General features: G+C 43.8%; 1 protein-coding gene across 4 annotated transcripts in view; it reads right to left on the reverse strand.

Moving 5' to 3' along the window:
* The window catches only part of LOC131947288 (uncharacterized), an 82,006-nt gene that overhangs the window by 21,441 nt on the left and 34,064 nt on the right, over positions 1 to 26,501 (reverse strand). For 3 of the 4 annotated variants that reach the window (XM_059308458.1, XM_059308455.1, XM_059308457.1), the window contains exon 2: positions 3,912 to 4,274. The gene's annotated coding sequence lies outside the window, so the exon portion shown is untranslated. Of the gene's footprint in view, positions 1 to 3,911; positions 4,275 to 15,003; positions 15,345 to 26,501 lie in introns of those variants that run through there. The other variant, XM_059308454.1, reaches the window with a different exon arrangement.

The following is a 26,501-nucleotide window of genomic DNA, read 5'->3' on the forward strand; positions in this document are numbered from 1 at the left end:
GTGACGCTGTAAATCTCGCGACGGCGCGTGTTTCACGCGTGAGTAGGCACGTACGCCATTAATGTCCGGGCGAATTTTAAAATCAATCGATTGGTGGGATCTTAACTACACGCCTGGATATGTGTCTGGCGAAATGCCCGGCTGAGTGTCCGGCTAAATGTCCGGCTATGTGTCCGATGACAGATCCAGCAAAATATCCATGTACATGTCTGACAAACATGGCAAAATGTCTGGTGAAATGTTCGGTTACATGCAGAAAAAAAAATCTCACTACTTTCATAAGCTCCAGAATTGGTTCAATAACACCTGAACCTGTAGGTTTAAGAACACCTGAACCTGTAGGTTTAAAAACACCTGAACCTACACGAGAACGACTCCTGAGCGGTACTCCCGTCTTTCTATAGCCACGGAGGATACGAACCCACCCGCCCTGAGACAGACATCAGTGCACAAGCACCCGACCTCCGTGTTCCGTGTGACGTGCTGACCACGTGATTTGATCAACTCGTCACGTGTGCCGATAAACTTTTGTCAGGCTCCTGCCAGCAGGGAGTTAACCTGCACCACAGCAGGGGCGATAACTGCACCAACAGCAGGGGCGATAACTGCACCACAGCAGGGGCAGTAACTGCACTGATATTGTCTTATTGATGGCAATAAGGAGAGAGGAATGTATTGGTACGCCACACGTGTTCGCAGGTCAATAGCAGCAACCTTGACCTTCTCTGAACACGCAGCAACTAGACTGAGTCGGCATTGATCTCACTCGTCACAGACACACGCACTGCCAACTGTCTCGAGATCTCGTCACAGACACACGCACTGCCAACTGTCTCGAGATCTCGTCACAGACACACGCACTGCCAACTGTCTCGAGATCTCGTCACAGACACACGCACTGCCAACTGTCTCGAGATCTCGTCACAGACACACGCACTGCCAACTGTCTCGAGATCTCGTCACAGACACACGCACTGCCAACTGTCTCGAGATCTCGTCACAGACACACGCACTGCCAACTGTCTCGAGATCTCGTCACAGACACACGCACTGCCAACTGTCTCGAGATCTCGTCACAGACACACGCACTGCCAACTGTCTCGAGATCTCGTCACAGACACACGCACTGCCAACTGTCTCGAGATCTCGTCATAGACACACGCACTGCCAACTGTCTCGAGATCTCGTCATAGACACACGCACTGCCAACTGTCTCGAGATCTCGTCATAGACACACGCACTGCCAACTGTCTCGAGATCTCGTCATAGACACACGCACTGCCAACTGTCTCGAGATCTCGTCATAGACACACGCACTGCCAACTGTCTCGAGATCTCGTCACAGACACACGCACTGCCAACTGTCTCGAGATCTCGTCATAGACACACGCACTGCCAACTGTCTCGAGATCTCGTCATAGACACACGCACTGCCAACTGTCTCGAGATCTCGTCACAGACACACGCACTGCCAACTGTCTCGAGATCTCGTCACAGACACACGCACTGCCAACTGTCTCGAGATCTCGTCATAGACACACGCACTGCCAACTGTCTCGAGATCTCGTCATAGACACACGCACTGCCAACTGTCTCGAGATCTCGTCATAGACACACGCACTGCCAACTGTCTCGAGATCTCGTCACAGACACACGCACTGCCAACTGTCTCGAGATCTCGTCACAGACACACGCACTGCCAACTGTCTCGAGATCTCGTCACAGACACACGCACTGCCAACTGTCTCGAGATCTCGTCATAGACACACGCACTGCCAACTGTCTCGAGATCTCGTCACAGACACACGCACTGCCAACTGTCTCGAGATCTCGTCATAGACACACGCACTGCCAACTGTCTCGAGATCTCGTCACAGACACACGCACTGCCAACTGTCTCGAGATCTCGTCACAGACACACGCACTGCCAACTGTCTCGAGATCTCGTCACAGACACACGCACTGCCAACTGTCTCGAGATCTCGTCATAGACACACGCACTGCCAACTGTCTCGAGATCTCGTCACAGACACACGCACTGCCAACTGTCTCGAGATCTCGTCACAGACACACGCACTGCCAACTGTCTCGAGATCTCGTCACAGACACACGCACTGCCAACTGTCTCGAGATCTCGTCATAGACACACGCACTGCCAACTGTCTCGAGATCTCGTCACAGACACACGCACTGCCAACTGTCTCGAGATCTCGTCACAGACACACGCACTGCCAACTGTCTCGAGATCTCGTCATAGACACACGCACTGCCAACTGTCTCGAGATCTCGTCATAGACACACGCACTGCCAACTGTCTCGAGATCTCGTCATAGACACACGCACTGCCAACTGTCTCGAGATCTCGTCACAGACACACGCACTGCCAACTGTCTCGAGATCTCGTCACAGACACACGCACTGCCAACTGTCTCGAGATCTCGTCATAGACACACGCACTGCCAACTGTCTCGAGATCTCGTCACAGACACACGCACTGCCAACTGTCTCGAGATCTCGTCATAGACACACGCACTGCCAACTGTCTCGAGATCTCGTCACAGACACACGCACTGCCAACTGTCTCGAGATCTCGTCATAGACACACGCACTGCCAACTGTCTCGAGATCTCGTCATAGACACACGCACTGCCAACTGTCTCGAGATCAGCTCAACCCCCGGGGGCTGACATAATTGGCACAGTGTCACCCCACCGCCTCACCCCCCCCCCCCCCAATGTTGACGTAGTCGTCAAAATTCAAACAGACTACACTTTACCCAGCCCCAATACAAATGTAAAAGTCTGCTGCAGAGGACAGATAAAGCCCTAACACACCTCACCGTAACACACCTAAACCTAACACACCTAACCCTAACACACATAACCCTAACACAGCTAACCCTAACACAGCTAACCCTAACACAGCTAACACACCTAACCCTAACACACCTAACCCTAACACAGTAAAACAATGTGTCACAGTTCCTCACTTATTTTCTTGACTATTAAAATCTAAGCCGCTTCAAGGAGAATGGAAATAGCTCACAGCACTCAACTTGCCAGTTATGTCAATTGAGACATATATATGACATATGATAATCAAAATCATGGCACATTTTACGCAATACATAATTTACCCGTGTCTAATAGCACGCCCCGTCCCCCCACCACGCCACGCACCCCTTAAACACCTACAGAAAACAGAACAGCCAGAATCTCCTGACACCATACAAGAACAGAACCTCCTGACACCATACAAAGACAGCTAGAACCTCCTGACACCATACAAGAACAGAACCTCCTGACACCATACAAATACAGAACCTCCTGACACCATACAAATACAGAACCTCCTGACACCATACAAAGACAGCTAGAACCTCCTGACACCATACAAGAACAGAACCTCCTGACACCATACAAAGACAGCTAGAACCTCCTGACACCATACAAGAACAGAACCTCCTGACACCATACAAATACAGAACCTCCTGACACCATACAAAGACAGCTAGAACCTCCTGACACCATACAAATACAGAACCTCCTGACACCATACAAAGACAGCTAGAACCTCCTGACACCATACAAATACAGAACCTCCTGACACCATACAAATACAGAACCTCCTGACACCATACAAAGACAGCTAGAACCTCCTGACACCATACAAATACAGAACCTCCTGACACCATACAAAGACAGCTAGAATCTCATGACACCATACAAAGACAGCCTGTCATCTTTAGCCAAATGTTTGCGGCTAATTAACCGTAAACAATTAACTTCTCAAATATTATGAACAGCACGCCACAATGATAATTAAAGATGTCCAGATAATTAGCACAATAAAGGCCAAGCAAGACGACACAAAGTAATTAGTGTATGGGCCATTAACACTAATTAACCTACCTTTTATCTCATCAGAGAGGTCACATGACTGGGTGGCTACATAGGTCCCGTCATGCATCGCTCCACAGGCTGGTCACGTGGTAACCGTTTGTCAAGAAAACCCCGAGTTACTCCAGAAATGTGGTCTTCTATTTTAGACTTGGTCTTTTTATGTCTAGTTAGACGATTTAAAAGACTTGTTTCTCTCTAAAAATTATGTCTGATTCGGCCAAGAATACTTCTCCACTACAAAAACTCTTGTTTCTTTAGAAGAAGAAAACTTGGTCAAAATGACTTGTATAATTAGCCGAAGAAAACTTGGTCAAAATGATTTGTTTCAATGGCCAAGCTTCAAAAACTGTATGATCTGAAAGCACATCTCAGCTGAAAGAAGAATAACATATAACAATTAACAAAAGCTCTTAATTAAAGAAAACAGACTTACAACAACAAACAAAAGCTCTTAATAAAAGAAAACAATACTAAACAAAATCTCTCAAAGAAAAGTAAACAAAATCTCACAAGCACAGCTTATTGACTAAAATGTTGCCAAGTCTTGAAACGTTCAATTATAACCTAATAGGCTACAGCAATGAATAAAACGTTGTAACGGCATAAAAATGTTTGGTGTTCGGGAAAAAAATGTTTGGTGTTCGGGATAAAAATGTTTGGTGTTCGGGATAATAAATCATTACGACGATAACCGGCTGTTGAAAACTGATCAAAAACTGATCAAAAACTGATCAAAAACTGATCAAAAACTGATCAAAAACTGATCAAAAACTGATCAAAAACTGATCAAAAACTGATCAAAAACTGATCAAAAACTGATCAAAAACTGATCAAAAACTGATCAAAAACTGATCAAAAACTGATCAAAAACTGATCAAAAACTGATCTAAAACTGACCAAAAACTGATCAAAAACTGATCAAAAACTGATCAAAAACTGATCAAAAACTGATCAAAAACTGATCAAAAACTGATCTAAAACTGATCAAAAACTGATCAAAAACTGATCAAAAAACTGATCAAAAACTGATCTAAAACTGATCAAAAACTGATCAAAAACTGATCAAAAACTGATCAAAAACTGATCAAAAACTGATCTAAAACTGATCAAAAACTGATCAAAAACTGATCAAAAACTGATCAAAAACTGATCAAAAACTGATCAAAAACTGATCAAAAACTGATCAAAAACTGATCAAAACTGATCAAAAACTGATCAAAAACTGATCAAAAACTGATCTAAAACTGATCTAAAACTGATCAAAAACTGACCAAAAACTGATCAAAAACTGATCAAAAACTGATCAAAAACTGATCAAAAACTAATCAAAAACTGATCAAAAACTGATCAAAAACTGATCAAAAACTGAACAAAAACTGATCAAAAGCTGATCAAAAACTGATCTAAAACTGAGGTTTGTAAATTGATCTTTTTCATCCGTACAGAGAATATAGGCCAGTCTAGTGACGTCAGTCGTGTTGGTGGTGGTTGGGGGGGGGGGGGGGGGGTAGTGTGTTTCATAAGAATAGGCGTGTTTAGGTAAGTCACGTGATGAGTACTCGTGTGGGTGTTGAGTGTATGTGTGTGAGAGAGTGAGATAATGTATGTGTGTGTGTGAGAGTGACTTTATGTATGTTTTAGGGGAGTATGTGTGTGTATATGTGTGTAAGTGTGTGTATGTGTGTGTATGTGTGTAGCCTACATGTGTGAGAAAACCTTACAAAACAAATGGAGTCTTTAAGAGTTAATTACATTCTAACTCATTTCAAATGTGCTTTTTTCATTACACACGATTACATTACACACATTTACATTACACACGATTACATTACACACACGTTGATTTAGGAACTTCGGTTTTTCAAGTCGGAAAAGTTAGTCCATTTACTGACTATGACAACTGACACAGACGTCATATGTTACAATGACAACAACATATGACACATACGTCATATGTCACAATGACAACTGACACAGACGTCATATGTCAGCATAAAAAAACAACCCAGAAATGGAGCCACAAGCCAGAGATTACAACTCCCCCCACCCAGCCCCACCCACTCCGACTAGCTCCACTCCCACCCCACCCTTTAGCCCCACCCCACCCCCCTCCCACCCCACCCCGACTAGCTTCACTCCCCCTACCCCCCACCCCCTCCCCCCCACCCCGACTAGCTCCACTCCCCCTACCCCCAACCCCCTCCCCCCACCCAGCCCCACCCCACCCTTTAGCCCCACCCCCACCCCACCCTTCCCCTCAGAGCTCCCGCTGGGTGGGGACCTTACATCCGACTGTACCGTCATTGACTCTCGCCACACGGTAGGAAAAGTTGAATGAACTCGTGTAAGTAGATAGATCTCATTACACGTGTAAGTAGATAGATCTCATTACACGTGTAAGTAGATAGATCTCATTACACGTGTAATCAGAAGACCAATAGATCTCATTACACATGTAATCAGACGGCCAGCATGTGAGAAGGTGCTTGAAATGGCACCAACTGTCCCTGGTTTTCATCGGCTTCTCAGGTGTCTGTGTGGCGTAATGACGTCCTACACAATCTGTGTGGCGAAATGACGTACTACACACAATCTGTGCGGCGAAATGACGTGCTACACATTGTTTTGACCCGTATGGTTGTCTAGACAGACTTCTCCATGCACTAGGAGCGGACATTCATGCAGACTTCTCCGTTTTGTTGTTTGTCTGACCTGCATACGCCTATAACTAGGGACGTAGTAAGACACACTTTACACAGGATAACCAATAACCTAACCCTTGACCCTGACCCTAACCCTGACCCCAGGAGAACCAATAACCTAACCCTAACCCTGACCCCAGGAGAACCAATAACCTAACCCTAACCCTGACCCCAGGAGAACCAATAACCTAACCCTAACCCTAACCCCGCCATCGCCGGGTAAGGCAGCTGTTGAGTGACCTGGATGCTAAGCGTGGTTGTTAACTGCCCGAGTTAGGGTTAGTTAGATATGGTTGCAGCAATGGGTTGGTGGGGGAACTACATTTCTCCGTTTGTGTTCATTAAAAATAGAAAGAAAAATGATGAAAGCCACGATTAACTCAATCACCTTTATACTTTACAAATACGCCCAATCAATCGATGTTGTTAATTGCATTTTTGATTAATTAGGAATGTTTGTATTAGCAATTATACCTATTTTAACAAAACACCCCCGTCCCTTCCCGACCTCAACACACGTCACCTCCTCTTACATCTACACTACCCCTCCCTCCCTCCCTCACCCCACTCCCAACACACCCCACCTTCTCTTACATCTACATTACCCCTCCCTCCCTCACCTCACCCCACCCCAACACACCCCTCCTCTCACATCGAGCCTACACACCTCCCCATACTAACACACCCCACCTCTCACACGTAGCCTACACCCCTCCTCCACCCCAACACACCCCATCAATGCTAACAGATTCTTGTTTTTTCCCCCCACCAAACCAAGGTGAAGGTCGTTGAAGACATTTGTTACCAGACTCCAGCGACAAGGGGAGAGAAGCAATAAGCAAGGGAGATGATTGATAGGGTTATCGTTCTTGTATAGGGGCCGTCACACACGTCACAGCAGACGTCACGGACGTTGTTTAAGGGACGCTCACTGTCACGATAGACGTCATGAATTTGGTTTACAGGATACCCCATGTTGTATGCGGGCTATAGAATGGTGATTAGCATTATGGTGATCTCGTGAACGTCAAACGTATCTTATTGGCTGTGTTTATTTCATTGTTGCAACCCACAGGCCGAGGGGGGGGGGGGGAAGATCGATTGATGACGCAGCTGTCACAGGCCCCAGGGTGAGGGGAAACGTGAATTTTTTTGTTGTAAATGTTTTCTTTTTAAATAGAATTCCCAGCGAGCTTTGCGACCTCGCGATTTCTTCCAATTCTAAAAACAAGTTAATTTAATGGCCTAAAAACTAAAAAGCTGACGATTGAATGAAAGCATTCATTTGATAAAACTGAAAACTGAAAAACAAAAGCTAATGCAAGAGAAAGTCTAAAGAAGTCTCAGCTTCTCAGAGGTTCTCTGAGTTCTATTGCACGGTTAACAAAGCTTGTTTTTGTTCTTTTGTTTAGGGGTTTGATGAGTTCTGTTCTTTTGTTTAAGGGTTTGGTGAATTTTGTTCTTTTGTTTAGGGTTTTGATGAATTCTGTTCTTTTGTTTAGGGTTTTGATGAATTCTGTTCTTTTGTTTAGGGGTTTGGTGAATTATGTTCTTTTGTTTAGGGGTTTGGTGAATTCTGTTCTTTTGTTTAGGGGTTTGGTGAATTCTGTTCTTTTGTTTAGGGGTTTGGTGAATTATGTTCTTTTGTTTAGGGGTTTGGTGAATTCTGTTCTTTTGTTTAGGGGTTTGGTGAATTCTGTTCTTTTGTTTAGGGGTTTGGTGAATTTTGTTCCATTGTTTAGGGGTTTGGTGAATTTTGTTCTTTTGTTTTTATCTTTGGGGACACCAGTACACACAGTCCTACAGACACAGTTTGTCATGAATATGCTGGGCATCCAAACTTAGGTCTGTAAATAAATTAAACTGACATTTGCAGAGGCGGAACTTACTTGCTGTCAGACCTCGCAATGTGTAGGAGGGTGGGAGGGGGCAGGTCGTTTAATGGGCCTAAAATCCGACAAAAAAAACAAACATTTTTTTCATCCACCTTGATAGATTAGTTGTTTTGTGTAAACAGTGGTGATTGTTCAACAGTAACTAGCACACGGTAACCCGCCCCCCCCCCCTCCCCAAAAAAAATATTATAAGATGTAGAGTGAAAGATAGACAAATGCGAAAAAATACACCCCAAAATAAATAAAACAAACACGGGAAACCATAGCACATATAAAATCTTCATGTTTAAATACTTTTGATCAGCTTGCCAGATATGAAGTTGCTCTATTCATAATTTTTGGCGGGTATAAATTAGAAGAAAAAGAGACCCGAAATGAGCATATTATTGTTGGATATTTGTCTCACGATGGATAAACTTTGTTAAATTACTTAATTAGGAAATGGTTTGAATAAATAACTTAAAATTTACAGAGACAGTCTACTTTATTTATATATGTATATATATATATATATATATATATATATATATATATATATATATATATATATATATATATATATATATATATATATATATATAGGCTACCTATATAAAAAAGCAAATTATATACATTATTAGTCAACAAGACAACACCATATTAAATGCACACACTGATTAAGAGACTTAAATGATTCCGTTAAAATCCCGGCTAGTCAGTGGTATTTATGTTGCTTTTTAAAGTAATTTGCATTACTTTTGGCCTAGAGAATTGTATACATTTCATAACGTATGCCTTGACAAGTAGATCTATACAGCTAATAAAATTTGAAAAAAATAGCTATTTTTACAAGCTTTTATTTAACTCACTTCCTCTGTCGTCAGTCGTCAGTCTAGACGGAAACGCAGGAGTGAAAATTCGGACAGTTCTACTTGACCGATACGATTCACAGTTGGCACGTGGGTCAAGACATGAAGACAATGCAATCTGAATCTAAATTTGACTTAATTGGATGCCTAATTAATTTTTTATGAATTAATTTAAATTTGGACCGAATTAGTAGGCATGTCTAGCCAACCACACCACACGCGTCATCACCTTCAATAGCTGCGCCATCACGTAATGGCTGCGTTCAAAAACAATTGCGCGCCAACTGAACGTGATGTTCAGTAGGCGCGCAATGGTGTTTAGTCACGTAACTCTATTGTAAATAAAACATGTAAAGTACTGAAAAAAAATTCATAAAAAACGTTTTAATAACAAGCTTTTATGTAATGATGCACTAAAAAGTAGAAAATAAATTATAGACTACTATTTAAATAACTATAAAGAAAAGCGTGGGTGTCTTCCTTAACATTAGTAAAGGTATCCAATAGATACTAAAGTGACCCACGCTTTTCTTTATAGTTATTTAAATAGTAGTCTATAATTTATTTTCTACTTTTTAGTGCATCATTACATAAAAGCTTGTTATTAAAACGTTTTTTATGAATTTTTTTTTACAAGCTTTTATTTAACTCACTTCCTCTGTCGTCAGTCTGTCTAGACGGAAACGCAGGAGTGAAAATTCGGACAGTTCTACTTGACCGATACGATTCACAGTTGGCACGTGGGTCAAGACATGAAGACAATGCAATCTGAAACTAAATTTGACTTAATTGGATGCCTAATTAATTTTTTATGAATTAATAAAAATTTGGACCGAATTAGTAGGCATGTCTAGCCAACCACACCACACGCGTCATCACCTTCAATAGCTGCGCCATCACGTAATGGCTGCGTTCAAAAACCATTGCGCGCCTACTGAACGTGATGTTCAGTAGGCGCGCAATGGTTTTTAGTCATGTAACTCTATTGTAAATAAAACATGTAAAGTACTGAAAAAAAATTCATAAAAAACGTTTTAATAACAAGCTTTTATGTAATGATGCACTAAAAAGTAGAAAATAAATTATAGACTACTATTTAAATAACTATAAAGAAAAGCGTGGGTGTCTTCCTTAACATTAGTAAAGGTATCCAATAGATACTAAAGTGACCCACGCTTTTCTTTATAGTTATTTAAATAGTAGTCTATAATTTATTTTCTACTTTTTAGTGCATCATTACATAAAAGCTTGTTATTAAAACGTTTTTTATGAATTTTTTTTTACAAGCTTTTATTTAACTCACTTCCTCGTCAGTCGTCAGTCGTCAGTCGTCAGTCTAGACGGAAACGCAGGAGTGAAAATTCGGACAGTTCTACTTGACCGATACGATTCACATTTGACACGTGGGTCAAGACATGAAGACAATGCAATCTGAAACTAAATTTGACTTAATTGGATGCCTAATTAATTTTTTATGAATTAATTAAAGTTTGGACCGAATTAGTAGGCATGTCTAGCCAACCACACCACACGCGTCATCACCTTCAATAGCTGCGCTATCACGTAATGGCTGCGTTCAAAAACCATTGCGCGCCTACTGAACGTGATGTTCAGTAGGCGCGCAATGGTTTTTAGTCATGTAACTCTATTGTAAATAAAACATGTAAAGTACTGAAAAAAAAATTCATAAAAAACGTTTTAATAACAAGCTTTTATGTAATGATGCACTAAAAAGTAGAAAATAAATTATAGACTACTATTTAAATAACTATAAAGAAAAGCGTGGGTGTCTTCCTTAACATTAGTAAAGGTATCCAATAGATACTAAAGTGACCCACGCTTTTCTTATAGTTATTTAAATAGTAGTCTATAATTTATTTTCTACTTTTTAGTGCATCATTACATAAAAGCTTGTTATTAAAACGTTTTTTACGAATTTTTTTGTCATCTAAAATTAGAAGTTGATGCCATTAGTGTTGTGTACTTTCCGGAGTTTAAACATGTGGCATGTGACGTCATTGTTTATTGTGTTCTTGTCACCACATTAACACCTTTCCGGTTACATAATTAAAAATGTTTCAATATCGAATATGCCTTTATTTTTATTCTTTAAATAAAATTTAGTCTATACATTTAATACATCCATATTATTTCAACAGAAGTCTGTATCATAAAGTTCTCCATACATCGCTGAACATACTGATCTCATAGCCTCAAAAATGTTGTGGCCAGAGAGAGAGAAGTGCGCCACATGGGCTTTCATATATGTGGATATATAAAAATATAATATATATATATATATATATATATATATATATATATATATATATATATATATATATATATATATATATATATATATATATATCCTACTTTCTTATAATTCATATATATATATATATATATATATATATATATATATATATATATATATATATATATATATATATATATATATATATATATATATATGGGGCTTTTTTTCTAGTTCCGCCACTAAGACTGTTGTGGGAAAGTGTCAGACAGCATGCTAGACAGCACATAGAAGACATTCACTGACAGCTGTTGTCTGGCAGGTGAGAACTGAGCGGGAAAATGTCAGAAGACATGTCATACGTCATCCAAATCATCGTGACTGTCTCTGGGTTTCTTGTCATTTGACCCACGACCTTGACCTTGTCGTGTTTGAGATCAGCTGTTTGATAGCACAGATTCTCTGCCACAAGATCTAGGTCCATAAAGTTACGACCATCTCAGACAGGAAGTCGGGCGTACGCCTGCCTCTACATACAGACGTCACGCAAGCGGGCGATTATTTCAAAAACTGAAGTGGAAAACAGATTGGAATAATTGTTTCGCTTGTTGGCTACCGGGGCTGTAGGACGGAGAGGAGAAGATAATTCGGTTAAAATTGTAGCCAGCGGTGGGGAATATCTGGGGAATATCTGTACGGGTTGGCTGGTTGTGTTGAATATCTGAGGCATATCTGTACGGGTTGGCTGGTTGTGTTGAATATCTGAGGCATATCTGTACGGGTTGGCTTGTGGCAAATATCTGAGAGGTATCTGTACGGGTTGGCTTGTGGCAAATATCGGAGGCATATCTGTACGGGTTGGCTTGTGGCTAATATCTGAGGGATATCTGTACGGGTTGGCTGATTGTGTTGAATATCTGAGGCATATCTGTACGGGTTGGCTTCGTGTCGGGGTGTTTAACTTGAAGAAAGAACAAGAAAAACGTCAGATTCGTCAACCAGGAATGCTTGTAAACCTCAGCTGTTTTAACTGTAGGGGCTAAAACTCTTGAAATATGATGCCAACGGTGCTGTTGATGCTAACTGGATGGGGCTGTTGGGATAAGGGCTGTTGGGATAGGGGCTGTTGGGATAGGGGCTGTTGGGATAAGGGCTGTTGGGATAGGGGCTGTTGGGGTAGGGGCTGTTGGGATAGGGGCTGTTGGGATAGGGGCTGTTGGGATAGGGGCTGTTGGGATAGGGGATGATGGGATAGGGCCTGGTAAAGTGGGATAAGTTGGGTGTGTGTGATTAAAATGAGGTAGAAATGTGGGGGTGGGGAGGGGAAGTTGGGTACAAAGTTTCTGCCAGTGATTACTATCGATGGATCAGAAAGCGATCAAGTTTCTCTACAGCCTTGTTAAATTTCCAAACTATTTAAATCGATCTGTTAGCATTGATAAAAATCAATCGATATGCCTGTTTGCATTGAAAAAAATAATCCATGCAGCCAAAACAAATTATCGAGCGGTTAAGGGAAGCAGTTTAATCGCTCGAATATGTGTGTGTACATGTGTGTGTACATGTGTGTACGTGTGTGTGTATGTGTGTTAATGTGTCGGTAGTTGGGTTGTGGCTGACTTTGTGACCAGCAGTGCTTTCACGATAGATCGCATGTAAACACGACTACCCTACTATACATACTCGAGCATACACATACATATATCACACACATACAGCCAGGAAGTGTCCATATATCACACACACATACAGCCAGCAAGTACCCATATAACACACATACAGCCAGCTGTTTTAAAGAAACCTAAAACATTCGAGCGAGACAGCTGTACGACCCAGCAATCCATTTCGTCAAGATAACTCCTTGTGCAGATGTGTTTATTCAAATTATGTCCCCTGCCTCAGGGTTTGACCCACCCCACAAACATGACACCAATGGTGACACCCGACTGTCATTAGGTGGTGTTTTTTACGCCCAACTCATTGTTCTCAGCTAATTAATTAATGTGATTGATTTAATTAATAGCGGGATATTTGAGCAGGTAGAAGCGGCTCTATTATAATTAGAAAAGGGAGATAATTTGCATCAATAATAAAGGGAGGCTACTCACATCATTCTGTGTTTTGTATGATAAAGTTAAAGGTGGGGGATGGGGGGGGGGAAGCTGTGTGTAATGTCGAGGTGAGTGGATTATCTCAAGATACGGAGAGTGAGTGGATTAGCACCAGATTATACAGACATTATCGATCCATCAGATCGATAGATAGAGGATGCCATGCATTGGTGGATGTAATTAATGCACGCGCCGACTTACGTAATGGTTGCCATACAGGGCTGGTAATCTACAGCAATCATCGCTAAATTTTATGTCAGACCAACACATGCTATGTCATACCAACACATGCTATGTCATACCAACACATGCTATGTCAGACCAACACATGCTATGTCAGACCAACACATCCTATGTCAGATCAACACAACCTATGTCAGACCAACACATTCTATGTCAGACCAACACACCCTATGTCAGACCAACACATTCTATCAGACCAACACATACTATGTCAGACCAACACACCCTATGTCAGACCAACACATGCTATGTCAGACCAACACATGCTATGTCAGACCAACACATGCTATGTCAGACCAACACACCCTATGTCAGACCAACACATGCTATGTCAGACCAACACATTCTATGTCAGACCAACACATGCTATGTCAGACCAACACATGCTATGTCAGACCAACACAACCTATGTCAGACCAACACATTCTATGTCAGACCAACACATGCTATGTCAGACCAACACATGCTATGTCAGACCAACATACTGTCTTGAACCTAGCTAGTCAGACCAACGTAGTGTCTTGAACCTAGATTTGTCAGATTGTTTCGCACGATGCAGTACTTTATTTAAATAAAGAATAAAAAAGATGAACGGCTGGGTTGGAACTCAACCCTTAGGCTGACTGGCTGAGTTACCATTGAAGTCAGGCAACATTTGTACACCCATGGGACAGGAGCTTACTGCAGTAAGGTGCCCGTCAGGCTCTACCAACACACTAGAGCTTAGATAACGGTCAAGAGCTAAGCTAACGGTACATATATCGCGGTTAACGGTACAGAGCTAAGCTACAAGTCCAGAGCTAAGTTAACGTTGAATGGCAGAGCTAAGTCTCCAACCTGACAAGTCTAGTGTCTGCTTGTAAGGTTGTGTGTGGTCGGTAGTTTTTTTATCGTTCGAGTTGTCGGACATTTGATTAGACCGCTCTTTGTTTCCATGGAATATAATGGATGTCAACAAACTAGACACCGGTCTGTATAATTTAGACACTGTTCTAAATGTCTAGATCTATTAATAGACTAACAGTAAAACAGAAAGTTTTTTTTTTACCTGCTAGTTGTGTTAAATCCTCCACACTTCGCACGAAATATTTCACAGGAAAAAAATTCTAGCAGACGATCACGATAATCACACTTACGTCAAAGTTTACCTAGTTGGCCGTGTCAACATTCGCCGTGTCAACATTCGCCGTGAGAATATCCGCGGTGTTATATCCTGACAGCACGTCCAGATTGTCGCCAGAAGCTGTCCGCCACGGGTGATGTCCGCCACGGGTGCTGTCCGCTAACATTTGTTGACATTTGGGTACAGCCGCTAACCCGAGTTCGCGCCACGACTGAAGCCGGCGGTCTGCCGGTCTAGTGCCGGCGCACGGCTCCCTCCGCCTCTCACTCTCCTCTCGCCACGGGGAACGGAAACAAAGCCTGGACGCACGTGCTCTGACGTCACCCAATACTATTGCTCTATTATTCCAAGACGTCAATGGGTAATGCAGCCATCAAATAGGCCAAAGGTCAGAGGGTGGATGTAGTAGGCCAAAGTTCACGAACCCACGTTGTCAATTTGTTCGTCGATTATTTGCTACCGTTTCATGACACCGAGTATAACACACAGCTGTAATACAGCACCATGACGTCACAGGTCATGTAATGCTGGCAGTAACACAGGGCTGTAGGGTCAAGAACGTAAACCTTTCAAACCAGATGCGTCACGGGGTAGGTGAAGTAGAGTCCATCTGTTTCTTGATCTCGGCATACAGATAGTGTGGTCAGCTGTTTGCCTAGACATCAACTATCCCTGGCTAGAGTAATGTACTCATCAGGGCTAGGTGGACCGAGGGACATCATACGGTCGAGGGACGGGGCAGAAGATAGTTGGACCGGTCCAGTCGTGGTCTATTGTAGGGTGACGTGGTGTGGTGACACGGTGTGGTGACATGGTGTGGTGATATGGTGTGGTGATATGGTGACATGGTGTGGTGACATGGTGTGGTGATATGGTGTGGTGATATGGTGACATGGTGTGGTGATATGGTGACATGGTGTGGTGATATGGTGTGGTGATATGGTGTGGTGACATGGTGTGGTGACATGGTGTGGTGATGTGGTGACATGGTGTGGTGACATGGTGTGGTGACATGGTGTGGTGATATGGTGTGGTGACATGGTGTGGTGACATGGCGTGGTGACATGGTGTGGTGATGTGGTGACATGGTGTGGTGACATGGTGTGGTGACATGGTGTGGTGACACGGTGTGGTGATATGGTGTGGTGACATGGTGTGGTGATGTGGTGACATGGTGTGGTGACATGGTGTGGTGATGTGGTGACATGGTGTGGTGACACGGTGTGGTGATGTGGTGACATGGTGTGGTGATATGGTGTGGTGACATGGTGTGGTGATATGGTGTGGTGACATGGTGTGGTGACATGGTGTGGTGACATGGTGTGGTGACATGGTGTGGTGACATGGTGTGGTGACATGGTGTGGTGACATGGTGTGGTGACATGGTGTGGTGACATGGTGTGGTGACACGGTGTGGTGACACGGTGTGGTGACATGGTGTGGTGACATGGTGTGGTGATATGGTGTGGTGACATGGTGTGGTGACATGGTGTGGTGACATGGTGTGGTGACATGGTGTGGTGACATGGTGTGGTGACATGGTGTGGTGACATGGTGTGGTGACATGGTGTGGTGACATGGTGTGGTGATATGGTGTGGTGACATGGTGTGGTGACATGGTGTGGTGACATGGTGTGGTGACATGGTGTGGTGACATGGTGTGGTGATATGGTGTGGTGACATGGCGTGGTGACATGGTGTGGTGATATGGTGTGGTGACATGGTGTGGTGACATGGTGTGGTGACATGGTGTGGTGACACGGTGTGGTGATATGGTGACATGGTGTGGTGACATGGTGTGGTGACATGGTGTGGTGATATTGTGACATGGTGTGGTGATATGGTGTGGTGATATGGTGTGGTGATATGGTGTGGTGACATGGTGTGGTGACATGGTGTGGTGACATGGTGTGGTGATATTGTGACATGGTGTGGTGATATGGTGTGGTGATATGGTGTGGTGATATGGTGTGGTGACATGGTGTGGTGACATGGTGTGGTGACATGGTGTGGTGACATGGTGTGGTGACATGGTGTGGTGACATGGTGTGGTGATATTGTGACATGGTGTGGTGATATGGTGTGGTGACATGGTGTGGTGATATTGTGACATGGTGTGGTGATATGGTGTGGTGACATGGTGTGGTGATATTGTGACATGGCGTGGTGACATGGTGTGGTGATATGGTGTGGTGACATGGTGTGGTGATATGGTGTGGTGACATGGTGTGGTGATATTGTGACATGGCGTGGTGACATGGTGTGGTGATATGGTGTGGTGACATGGTGTGGTGATATTGTGACATGGTGTGGTGATATGGTGTGGTGACATGGTGTGGTGATATTGTGACATGGCGTGGTGACATGGTGTGGTGATATGGTGTGGTGACATGGTGTGGTGATATTGTGACATGGCGTGGTGATATGGCGTGGTGACATGGTGTGGTGACATGGTGTGGTGACATGGTGTGGAGTGAGTGTGGGTATATCACCACACCATGTCACAATGTCACCATGTCACCACACCATGTCACAATGTCACCATGTCACCACACCATGTCAGCATGTCACCATGTCACCATGTCACCATGTCACCACACCATGTCACCATGTCACCATATCACCATGTCACCATGTCACCACACCATGTCACCATGTCACCATGTCACCATGTCACCACACCATGTCACCATGTCACCATATCACCATGTCACCATGTCACCACACCATGTCACCATGTCACCATGTCACCATATCACCACACCATGTCCATCGGATCTGCAAGTGCTGGCCATGAACTATGACGTCACTGTTACTGCCGTCCACCCCATCCCACCCGCGCTACACGAACAGACAGGAAGATGGAATTCATTTAGGCTGGAGAGTTATTGGACTTGAATGGCTGGCAGATCGTCTTGTCAAATCTTTAACACGGGGGCGAGATTTGTGTGTTACATGGTTACGAGCCGACCCGCAGCGTATCATACGCCGCTATTTAGTTGTTTTATTTTCTACTTTTCAGTAATTCATAATTTGTGAATTCGACAGTACCAATGCTGCCACTTAAAAATATTTGCTTTAAAACACTAAAACTCTCCCCCCCCCCACCCGTGAAAGTAGCCTTCTCTTAGTTACCTCCCCTAAGTTTAGAATAGTTTCAAACTAAATTATCTGCCCCTAATAGCCGTCACTAAACCCGATTGTAGAATGTAAACATTTAGAGTGAACTACAGCTCATCAGACCATGCGGGGGTGGGGGAGGTTGATTTATGCCTAGTGAGGAAGAGAGGGGATTGCAAGGCGCGTTTGCAGCTTGTTTTAAAACGGCTCGAAGAAGCGAATTATATATATAGATATTGTTGGCTCATTGTTATATTGGTGGCTCATTGTTACATGGTTATATTGGTGGCTCATTGTTACATGGTTATATTGGTGGCTCATTGTTACACGGTTATATTGGTGGCTCATTGTTATATTGTTTGCTCATTGTTACGGTTATATTTGCGGCTCATCGATACATTGGTGGCTCATTGTCATATTGTTGGCTCTTTGTTACACGGTTATATTAGTGGCTCATTGTTACACGGTTATATTGCTGGCTCATTGATACATTGGTGGCTCATTGTTACGCGGTTATGTTGGTGGACAATATGACAGTCATACAATGTTGATGGACCATATGACAGTCATACAATGTTGATGGACCATATGACAGTCATACAATGTTGATGGACCATATGACAGTCATACAATGTTGATGGACCATATGACAGTCATACAATGTTGATGGACCATATGACAGTCATACAATTTGTTGATGGACCATATGACAGTCATACAATGTTGATGGACCATATGACAGTCATACAATGTTGAAGGACCAAGAATTCTAGAACTAAGAACGATATGGTAAGAAAATCTCTAGGACATAGAAAGATCACGGACGTTAAGGGCAGAGAGACATAGGGCAGAGAGACATAGGGCAGAGAGACAAAGGGCAGAGAGACATAGGGCAGAGAGACATAGGGCAGAGAGACATAGGGCAGAGAGACATAGGGCAGAGAGACATAGGGCAGAGAGACATAGGGCAGAGAGACATAGGGCAGAGAGACATAGGGCAGAGAGACATAGGGCAGAGAGACATAGGGCAGAGAGACATAGGGCAGAGAGACATAGGGCAGAGAGACATAGGGGCAGAGAGACATAGAGCAGAGAGACATAGGGCAGAGAGACATAGGGCAGAGAGACATAGGGCAGAGAGACATAGGGCAGAGAGACATAGGGCAGAGAGACATAGGGCAGAGAGACAAAGGGCAGAGAGACATAGGGCAGAGAGACAGGGCAGAGAGACATAGGGCAGAGAGACATAGGACAGAGAGACAAAGGGCAGAGAGACATAGGGCAGAGAGGCATAGGGCAGAGAGACATAGGACAGAGAGACAAAGGGCAGAGAGACATAGGGCAGAGAGGCATAGGGCAGAGAGACATAGGGCAGAGAGACATAGGGCAGAGAGACAAAGGGCAGAGAGACATAGGGCAGAGAGACAGGACAGAGAGACATAGGGCAGAGAGACATAGGACAGAGAGACAAAGGGCAGAGAGACATAGGGCAGAGAGGCATAGGGCAGAGAGACATAGGGCAGAGAGACATAGGGCAGAGAGACATAGGGCAGAGAGACAAAGGGCAGAGAGACATAGGGCAGAGAGACATAGGGCAGAGAGACATAGGGCAGAGAGACATAGGACAGAGAGACATAGGGCAGAGAGACATAAGGCAGAGAGACATAGGGCAGAGAGACATAGGGCAGAGAGACATAGGGAAGAGAGACATATAATTCCGAGTGCCCTACCACGAAGCTCAGAGCTTAACAAGTTACATCCGCCCCCCGAGTCACCTAGGAGACCACAATCCCGGGGGTAGGGCTCAAGATTTTATTGCCCGTGGGTTTGGTTCCGCTTGGCTTGTTTTCCAATCGCAATATTTTCAGCTTGAACTTCTTTTATGTCACATCATTGACATGATGGGTGCGGGGAGAGACATGGGCAGACAGGAGGGGGGGGGGGGGGCAAAATATCATGTGGGTGGGGGCATATGGGAGGGAGAGGTGGGGGGTGAGTTGCTCCAGGATATCAACGCCAAACAGGACCGAGTGAAGAAATGTGCGGCATCGATTATAGCATTAAAAGTTTCATTCAGCGTCCAATATATTAGGCCTCAGTGGTATCGCTTGTAGAATATCTTGACAGACTATGTTGTTGGGATATGTTGACAGTCTATGTTGTTGGGATATGTTGACAGTATATGTTGTTGAGATATGTTGACAGTATATGTTGTTGGGATATGTTGACAGTCTATGTTGTTGGGATATGTTGACTGAAACAACCGGAACCCCGAAACAGACGGACCCATGAAACAGACCGGCCTATGAAACAGACCGGCCTATGAAACAGCCTGTGGCATGTCTGAAAATTGGTAAAAAATTGTAGAAAATGACGGTTGTCCCGAAATTATTTTATGATTGAAATAATGTCTCTAATTATTTTTGAATACTTTTCTCCCGTCTCAAATAGTCTGACATCATTAAATATCTGTAAAAATGCCAATTAACTTTTCAACAGTTAATTGCATAGTTGTATTTAATTAACGCAGAGTGCTAAACTGACTTTCACCTTTTTTTTTCAGTCAAGGTTGGGAAAGTGCTCAAAGGTGACGGGGTTACATTGGTAGTTGTTCCCTGCGGTCGTTGAGGTGACTAATTGTTTCTTGTTGTTCCCTGCGGTAGTTGAGGTGACTGTTCCCTAAGTTGTTCCCTGCGGTAGTTGAGGTTACAGTTCCCTAAGTTGTTTCTTGCGGTAGTTGAGGTGACTGTTCCCTAAGTTGTTCCCTGCGGTAGTTGAGGTGACTGTTCCCTAAGTTGTTCCCTGCGGTAGTTGAGGTGACTGTTCCCTAAGTTGTTCCCTGCGGTAGTTGAGGTGACTGTTCCCTAAGTTGTTCCCTGCGGTAGTTGAGGTAACTGTTCCTTAAGACCAAAATGTTATCCGGACCATCGGCTTCCTATGATACACCAAGATAAAGGCAACTATTGATTTTATTTAAAGTTATTGGAAGAATAAAAGCAAGTGTCTAAAGGAAACGGATCGAACCTGTAATACCTCTACTGGGAGAAAATTCCTAAACGCATTACATATGCAATTTACAACGTGTTTTTAAATTTTCAACTCTTCTAAAGAATCAATAATTGAAGTGTAGCATACAATTTCTTGTAAAGGTAATTAAGGAATGTAATTATTTATTTAGAAGGTGCCGTTGTTTCCGACTTGATAGTTTTTAAAACAATTTGAATCAAACATTTCTCTGGGCTGTCGAGCTGACCTCTAGAGGTCAATGTCACGGGTCAGCGGTCAGCTGATCTAACACGTGACCTAAGCCACAGGTACTTGAGTGATGTTGTCCACACAAAGATGACATCATCAAGGGAGGCGACTGATAACTGGTCTAATTATCTGTAATTAGCTGACCTACATCTACGGTCAATTGAACAGCACTACTGACTTAAGTGTACTACGTCCTGATTTTCAAGGGCACTGTGATTTTGTGATCCCCTACCACCCCCAATAAAACAGACATGCCTATTCATGTGATAAAAGACGTACGGTACGCTTCCCATACTGTTGTGATACATTGTACCTGCCCCCCCCCGTGCCCCACTCCCTCAACCTCCGCCCCTAACACCGTCTTGTGTTCTAGTGTCCCCCCCCCACCCCCACCTTTTGTCGTTGTCCAACCGTCCCATCTAAATCTATCGATCACGAGAGTCAGACACTCGATGCTCCAATCACGGTATCGATTTTATCCATCGCGACATTCTAGAAGCTACCTGATGCTAGCCTAGCTAAAGTAGCTACCTGATGCTAGCCTAGCTAGAGTAGCTACCTGATGCTAGCCTAGCTAGAGTAGCTACCTGATGCTAGCCTAGCTAGAGTAGCTACCTGATGTTAGCCTAGCTAGAGTAGCTACCTGATGCTAGCCTAGCTAGAGTAGCTACCTGATGCTAGCCTAGCTAGAGTAGCTACCTGATGCTAGCCTAGCTAGAGTAGCTACCTGATGTTAGCCTAGCTAGAGTAGCTACCTGATGCTAGCCTAGCTAGAGTAGCTACCTGATGCTAGCCTAGATAGAGAAGCTACCTGATGCTAGCCTAGCTAGAGTAGCTACCTGATGTTAGCCTAGCTAGAGTAGCTACCTGATGCTAGCCTAGCTAGAGTAGCTACCTGATGCTAGCCTAGCTAGAGTAGCTACATCTGAGATTAGCAGGCTACAGTAGCAACAATACCAGGGATACATGTGGCTAGCTATGCTAGCTAAGTAGACTAGACAACAATGATGGTCAAACAGCTAGCCAGGTTAGCACAGGACGTCAGCGGCCACTACACTGGACGTCAGGGTGACCACTACAAACAGCGCTGTACCAACTAGTCTATGTCAAGGTGACACCTATTGATCACGTGACTATTCTAACAGCTGTATAGCTGCACCACAACAAAGGACAGGAGACGCACTTTACTGCAGATACAAATTGGAGGATTTGAAATTCTAGAGAGCTCTGTCACCTTTGACAAATCCCGATTGATTTTTTCCGATACATTATCTCGCTGCCCGACACACAGACGTCTCTAAGACTAGCCTACATACTTTACACGTAGGCATATATATATATATATATATATATATATATATATATATATATATATATATATATATATATATATATATATATATATATATATATATATATATATACATATATATATATATATATATATATATATATATATATATATATATATATATATATATATATATATATATATATATATATATATTATATTATATGAGTTTATTTAAGAACGTGAAATAGATGTTTTTTAACAAAACGTTTTAAATTGTAACCAATGAAAGCTACACAAACACAATGTTAGCCATGAGTTATAACTTAAAGTGAGTCAGTTGTGCATCCATGTGGTGTCACTATGTGGTGTCACTATGTGGTGTCACTATGTGGTGTCACTATGTGGTGTCACTATGTGGTGTCACTATGTGGTGTCACTATGTGGTGTCACTATGTGGTGTCACTATGTGGTGTCACTATGGGGTGTCAATATGGGGTGTCACTATGGGGTGTCACCATGTGGTGTCACCATGTGGTGTCACCATGTGGTGTCACCATGTGGTGTCACTATGGGGTGTCACCATGGGGTGTCACCATATGGTGTCACCATGTGGTGTCACCATGTGGTGTCACCATGTGGTGTCACTATGTGGTGTCACTATGGGGTGTCACCATGGGGTGTCACCATAACATACACCCCATGCGCCCTGTATATCCATATCCTAGTGAAAACATCTATTTCAATGGTGTACTACAGAACACGGGATCTCAATCCGTCGGCTGAGATCCCAGGGGGGGGGGCTCTAAGGGTTTTCTAGGGTCGCCACTAAAAAGGTGTGAGAACCTGTGCTACAGGACACCCACACGACCCCAGCACGACAGGCGCCCAACAAATGTCTCGATGTTTTCACGTGCACGATCAAAGTGCTCGTCCAACAAATGTCTCGATGTTTTCACGTGGACGATCAAAGTGCTCGCCCAACAAATGTCTCGATGTTTTCACGTGCACGATCAAAGTGCTCGTCCAACAAATGTCTCGATGTTTTCACGTGGACGATCAAAGTGCTCGCCCAACAAATGTCTCGATGTTTTCACGTGGACGATCAAAGTGCTCGCCCAACAAATGTCTCGATGTTTTCACGTGCACGATCAAAGTGCTCGCTGGCCGTCAACCGGAAGTCGATGGATGTCTCCTGACACGTGCCAAAGGTCAATCGATGGGTCAGTTGCGAGGGAAATGGTTTCTCGGGTTCTGCCCTCACCAGCCAACCTAGTGCCCCAACCTTGTGCCCCAACCTAGTGCCCCAACCTAGTGCCCCAACCTAGTGCCCCAACCTAGTGCCCCAACCTAGTGCCCCAACCTAGTGCCCCAACCTAGTGCCCCAACCTAGTGCCCCAACCTAGTGCCCCAACCTAGTGCCCCAACCTAGTGCCCCAACCTAGTGCCCCAACCTAGTGCCCCAACCTAGTGCCCCAACCTAGTGCCCCAACCTAGTGCCCCAACCTAGTGCCCCAACCTACTGCCCCAACCTAGTGCCCCAGCATAGAGCCCCAACCTAGTGCCCCAACCTAGTGCCCAGCATAGTGCCCCAACTTAGTACCTCAGCATATTGCCCTTATAACGCAGCATAGTGCCCCAGCCAAATGCCCAGCTTAGTGCCCCGGCATAGAGCCCAAGCATAGTGCCCTTGTGTTGGTGTTTAGTCAATGTTAGAACCGGTGACCTTGACATTGCTGACGTTCAGCGCCCGACACGACAGGAGAAAAACATTGTTAAGAAGCTGGAACTGGAACTTCAAGAGAATTCCTGGCGGAAATCCTCTGCTAAACACGTGATACAGACATGACGGTGAGGGGTGGGGAGAGGAGTGGGTTTAGGATGGGGAGAGGGGGTGGGGATTCACTTGTTCTTTCCCTGGCGTTTTATTATTTCCGGCCCAGGATTCACCGGCTGACCGGTCACGTGATCGGATCAGCCGGGGTACACGTGCAGCTCACGCTCAGTGTCACGTGGTCAAATATTGGCGTGACATGTGGCCTAAGCACAATGGTCAGCACAACGTGAACTAGCGTGAGTATCACGTGATCTAACGTGGTCATCTATTGACCAGTGTCACGCTGTGCGGCATCCACCCAACATCACGTGACCTGACGTGACGTCAACCTCCCGGGGCTGTGATGACGTAGTTGAGACAACGGCTCGTGACGTCAGCTAATGACGTCAGCGGTACCAGGACGAGGTGAGACCTACGACGGGAAGAGTTCAAGTTTACAAGGGGGGGGGGGGCTTGCTGTGGTTAGCAGCTCAAGCTTCAGGTCTGGTCCAGACAATAATTGTGTTTGTAGCCAGACAATAGTTGTGTTTGTAGCCAGACAATAATTGTGTTTGTAGCCAGACAATGATTGTGTTTGTAGCCAGACAATGATTGTGTTTGTACCCAGACAATGATTGTGTTTGTAGCCAGACAATAGTTGTGTTTGTAGCCAGATAATAATTGTGCATGGAGCCAGCCAATATTTAGCTGCAGCACTTAATAAAACCAGTTCAAACCCTCCAGCTAATCCCGTGTTTACATGAAGACGTTTTAAATCTTACCGAATGACGTCATCATATTTACATTAAAAAAAATTAGCTCGACATTCCTTCTAATTGGAAAAAAAATATTCTCGGGCAAACAAAATGTAAGTTTTCCTTTTTCTCAGATGTTTTCCAATGTGGTTAATTGAAATATTTCACTCCCCCCCCCCCCCCAATCATTATTTAATCAATAAACAGCAGCTTATAATAAGATTCCTGGCGTTTCACAGTTGAACAAGTATTTGCAACATCAAGTGATTTTAAATACAAATCAAACAGTAGAGATCTATAGACGCTTTAGACGGGACATTTAATGGCAAAAAGGAAGGGAAGTGGTGGCTCGTCCATAGACAAAGTTGGCTCGTCCATAGACAAAGTTGGCTCGTCCATAGACAAAGTTGGCTCGTCCATAGGCAGAGTTGGCTCGTCCATAGACAGACAAAGTTGGCTCGTCCATAGACAAAGTTGGCTCGTCCATAGACAAAGTTGGCTCGTCCATGGACAAAGTTGGCTCGTCCATGGACAAAGTTGGCTCGTCCATAGACAAAGTTGGCTCGTCCATGGACAAAGTTGGCTCGTCCATAGTCAGACAAAACAGACATAAGAACTGCAACGCGCTAGTTAAAAAATCAATACAAATATGTTTTTTTTTCTTAAGAAAACGTTTAAAAGATTAAAATAAATAAAATAAAACCATATAGAAACCCGAGATACAGTTTTATCTTGAGGATTCTATTTGTAATTAGCGAGCCTTGAGAGAGGTCTAGCCTGGTAGAAAACTTCCCCGTGGTAGCGAAACTGTTCTGGCGCTGACACTGGGGGGGGGGGGGGGGGGGTGTGCGAGAAGTGAACCAAATTTAGCGTCCATATATGATGTAACGTCTAGATTAAGGGCGGGTCAGATCTTAGATGATCTATTTTGTATTAAAGATGTTCTTTAAAATAATGAAAACATGCAGATGTTTTAAAAAATTATTTAATTTACTTTAGGATTGGGGTGGGGGGGGGGGGGGGGGTTAGAAATTATGGCGACGTGAAGTGGTGGCTGGTCGAAGTTAGCTAAAATTGTAGGACGTCATTTATAGATCCCCCCCCCCCTCCCCCCCGATCCCATCACAAAAATGCGAAGACTTGTGTCGTGATGTAGATGATGTTTTAGTGTTCAAGAGAAACACAC

This window comes from Physella acuta, unplaced genomic scaffold (genome assembly GCF_028476545.2).
Source record: "Physella acuta isolate Inbredline_101_S28 unplaced genomic scaffold, ASM2847654v3 ptg000591l, whole genome shotgun sequence".
Taxonomy (NCBI): Eukaryota; Metazoa; Mollusca; class Gastropoda; family Physidae; genus Physella; species Physella acuta.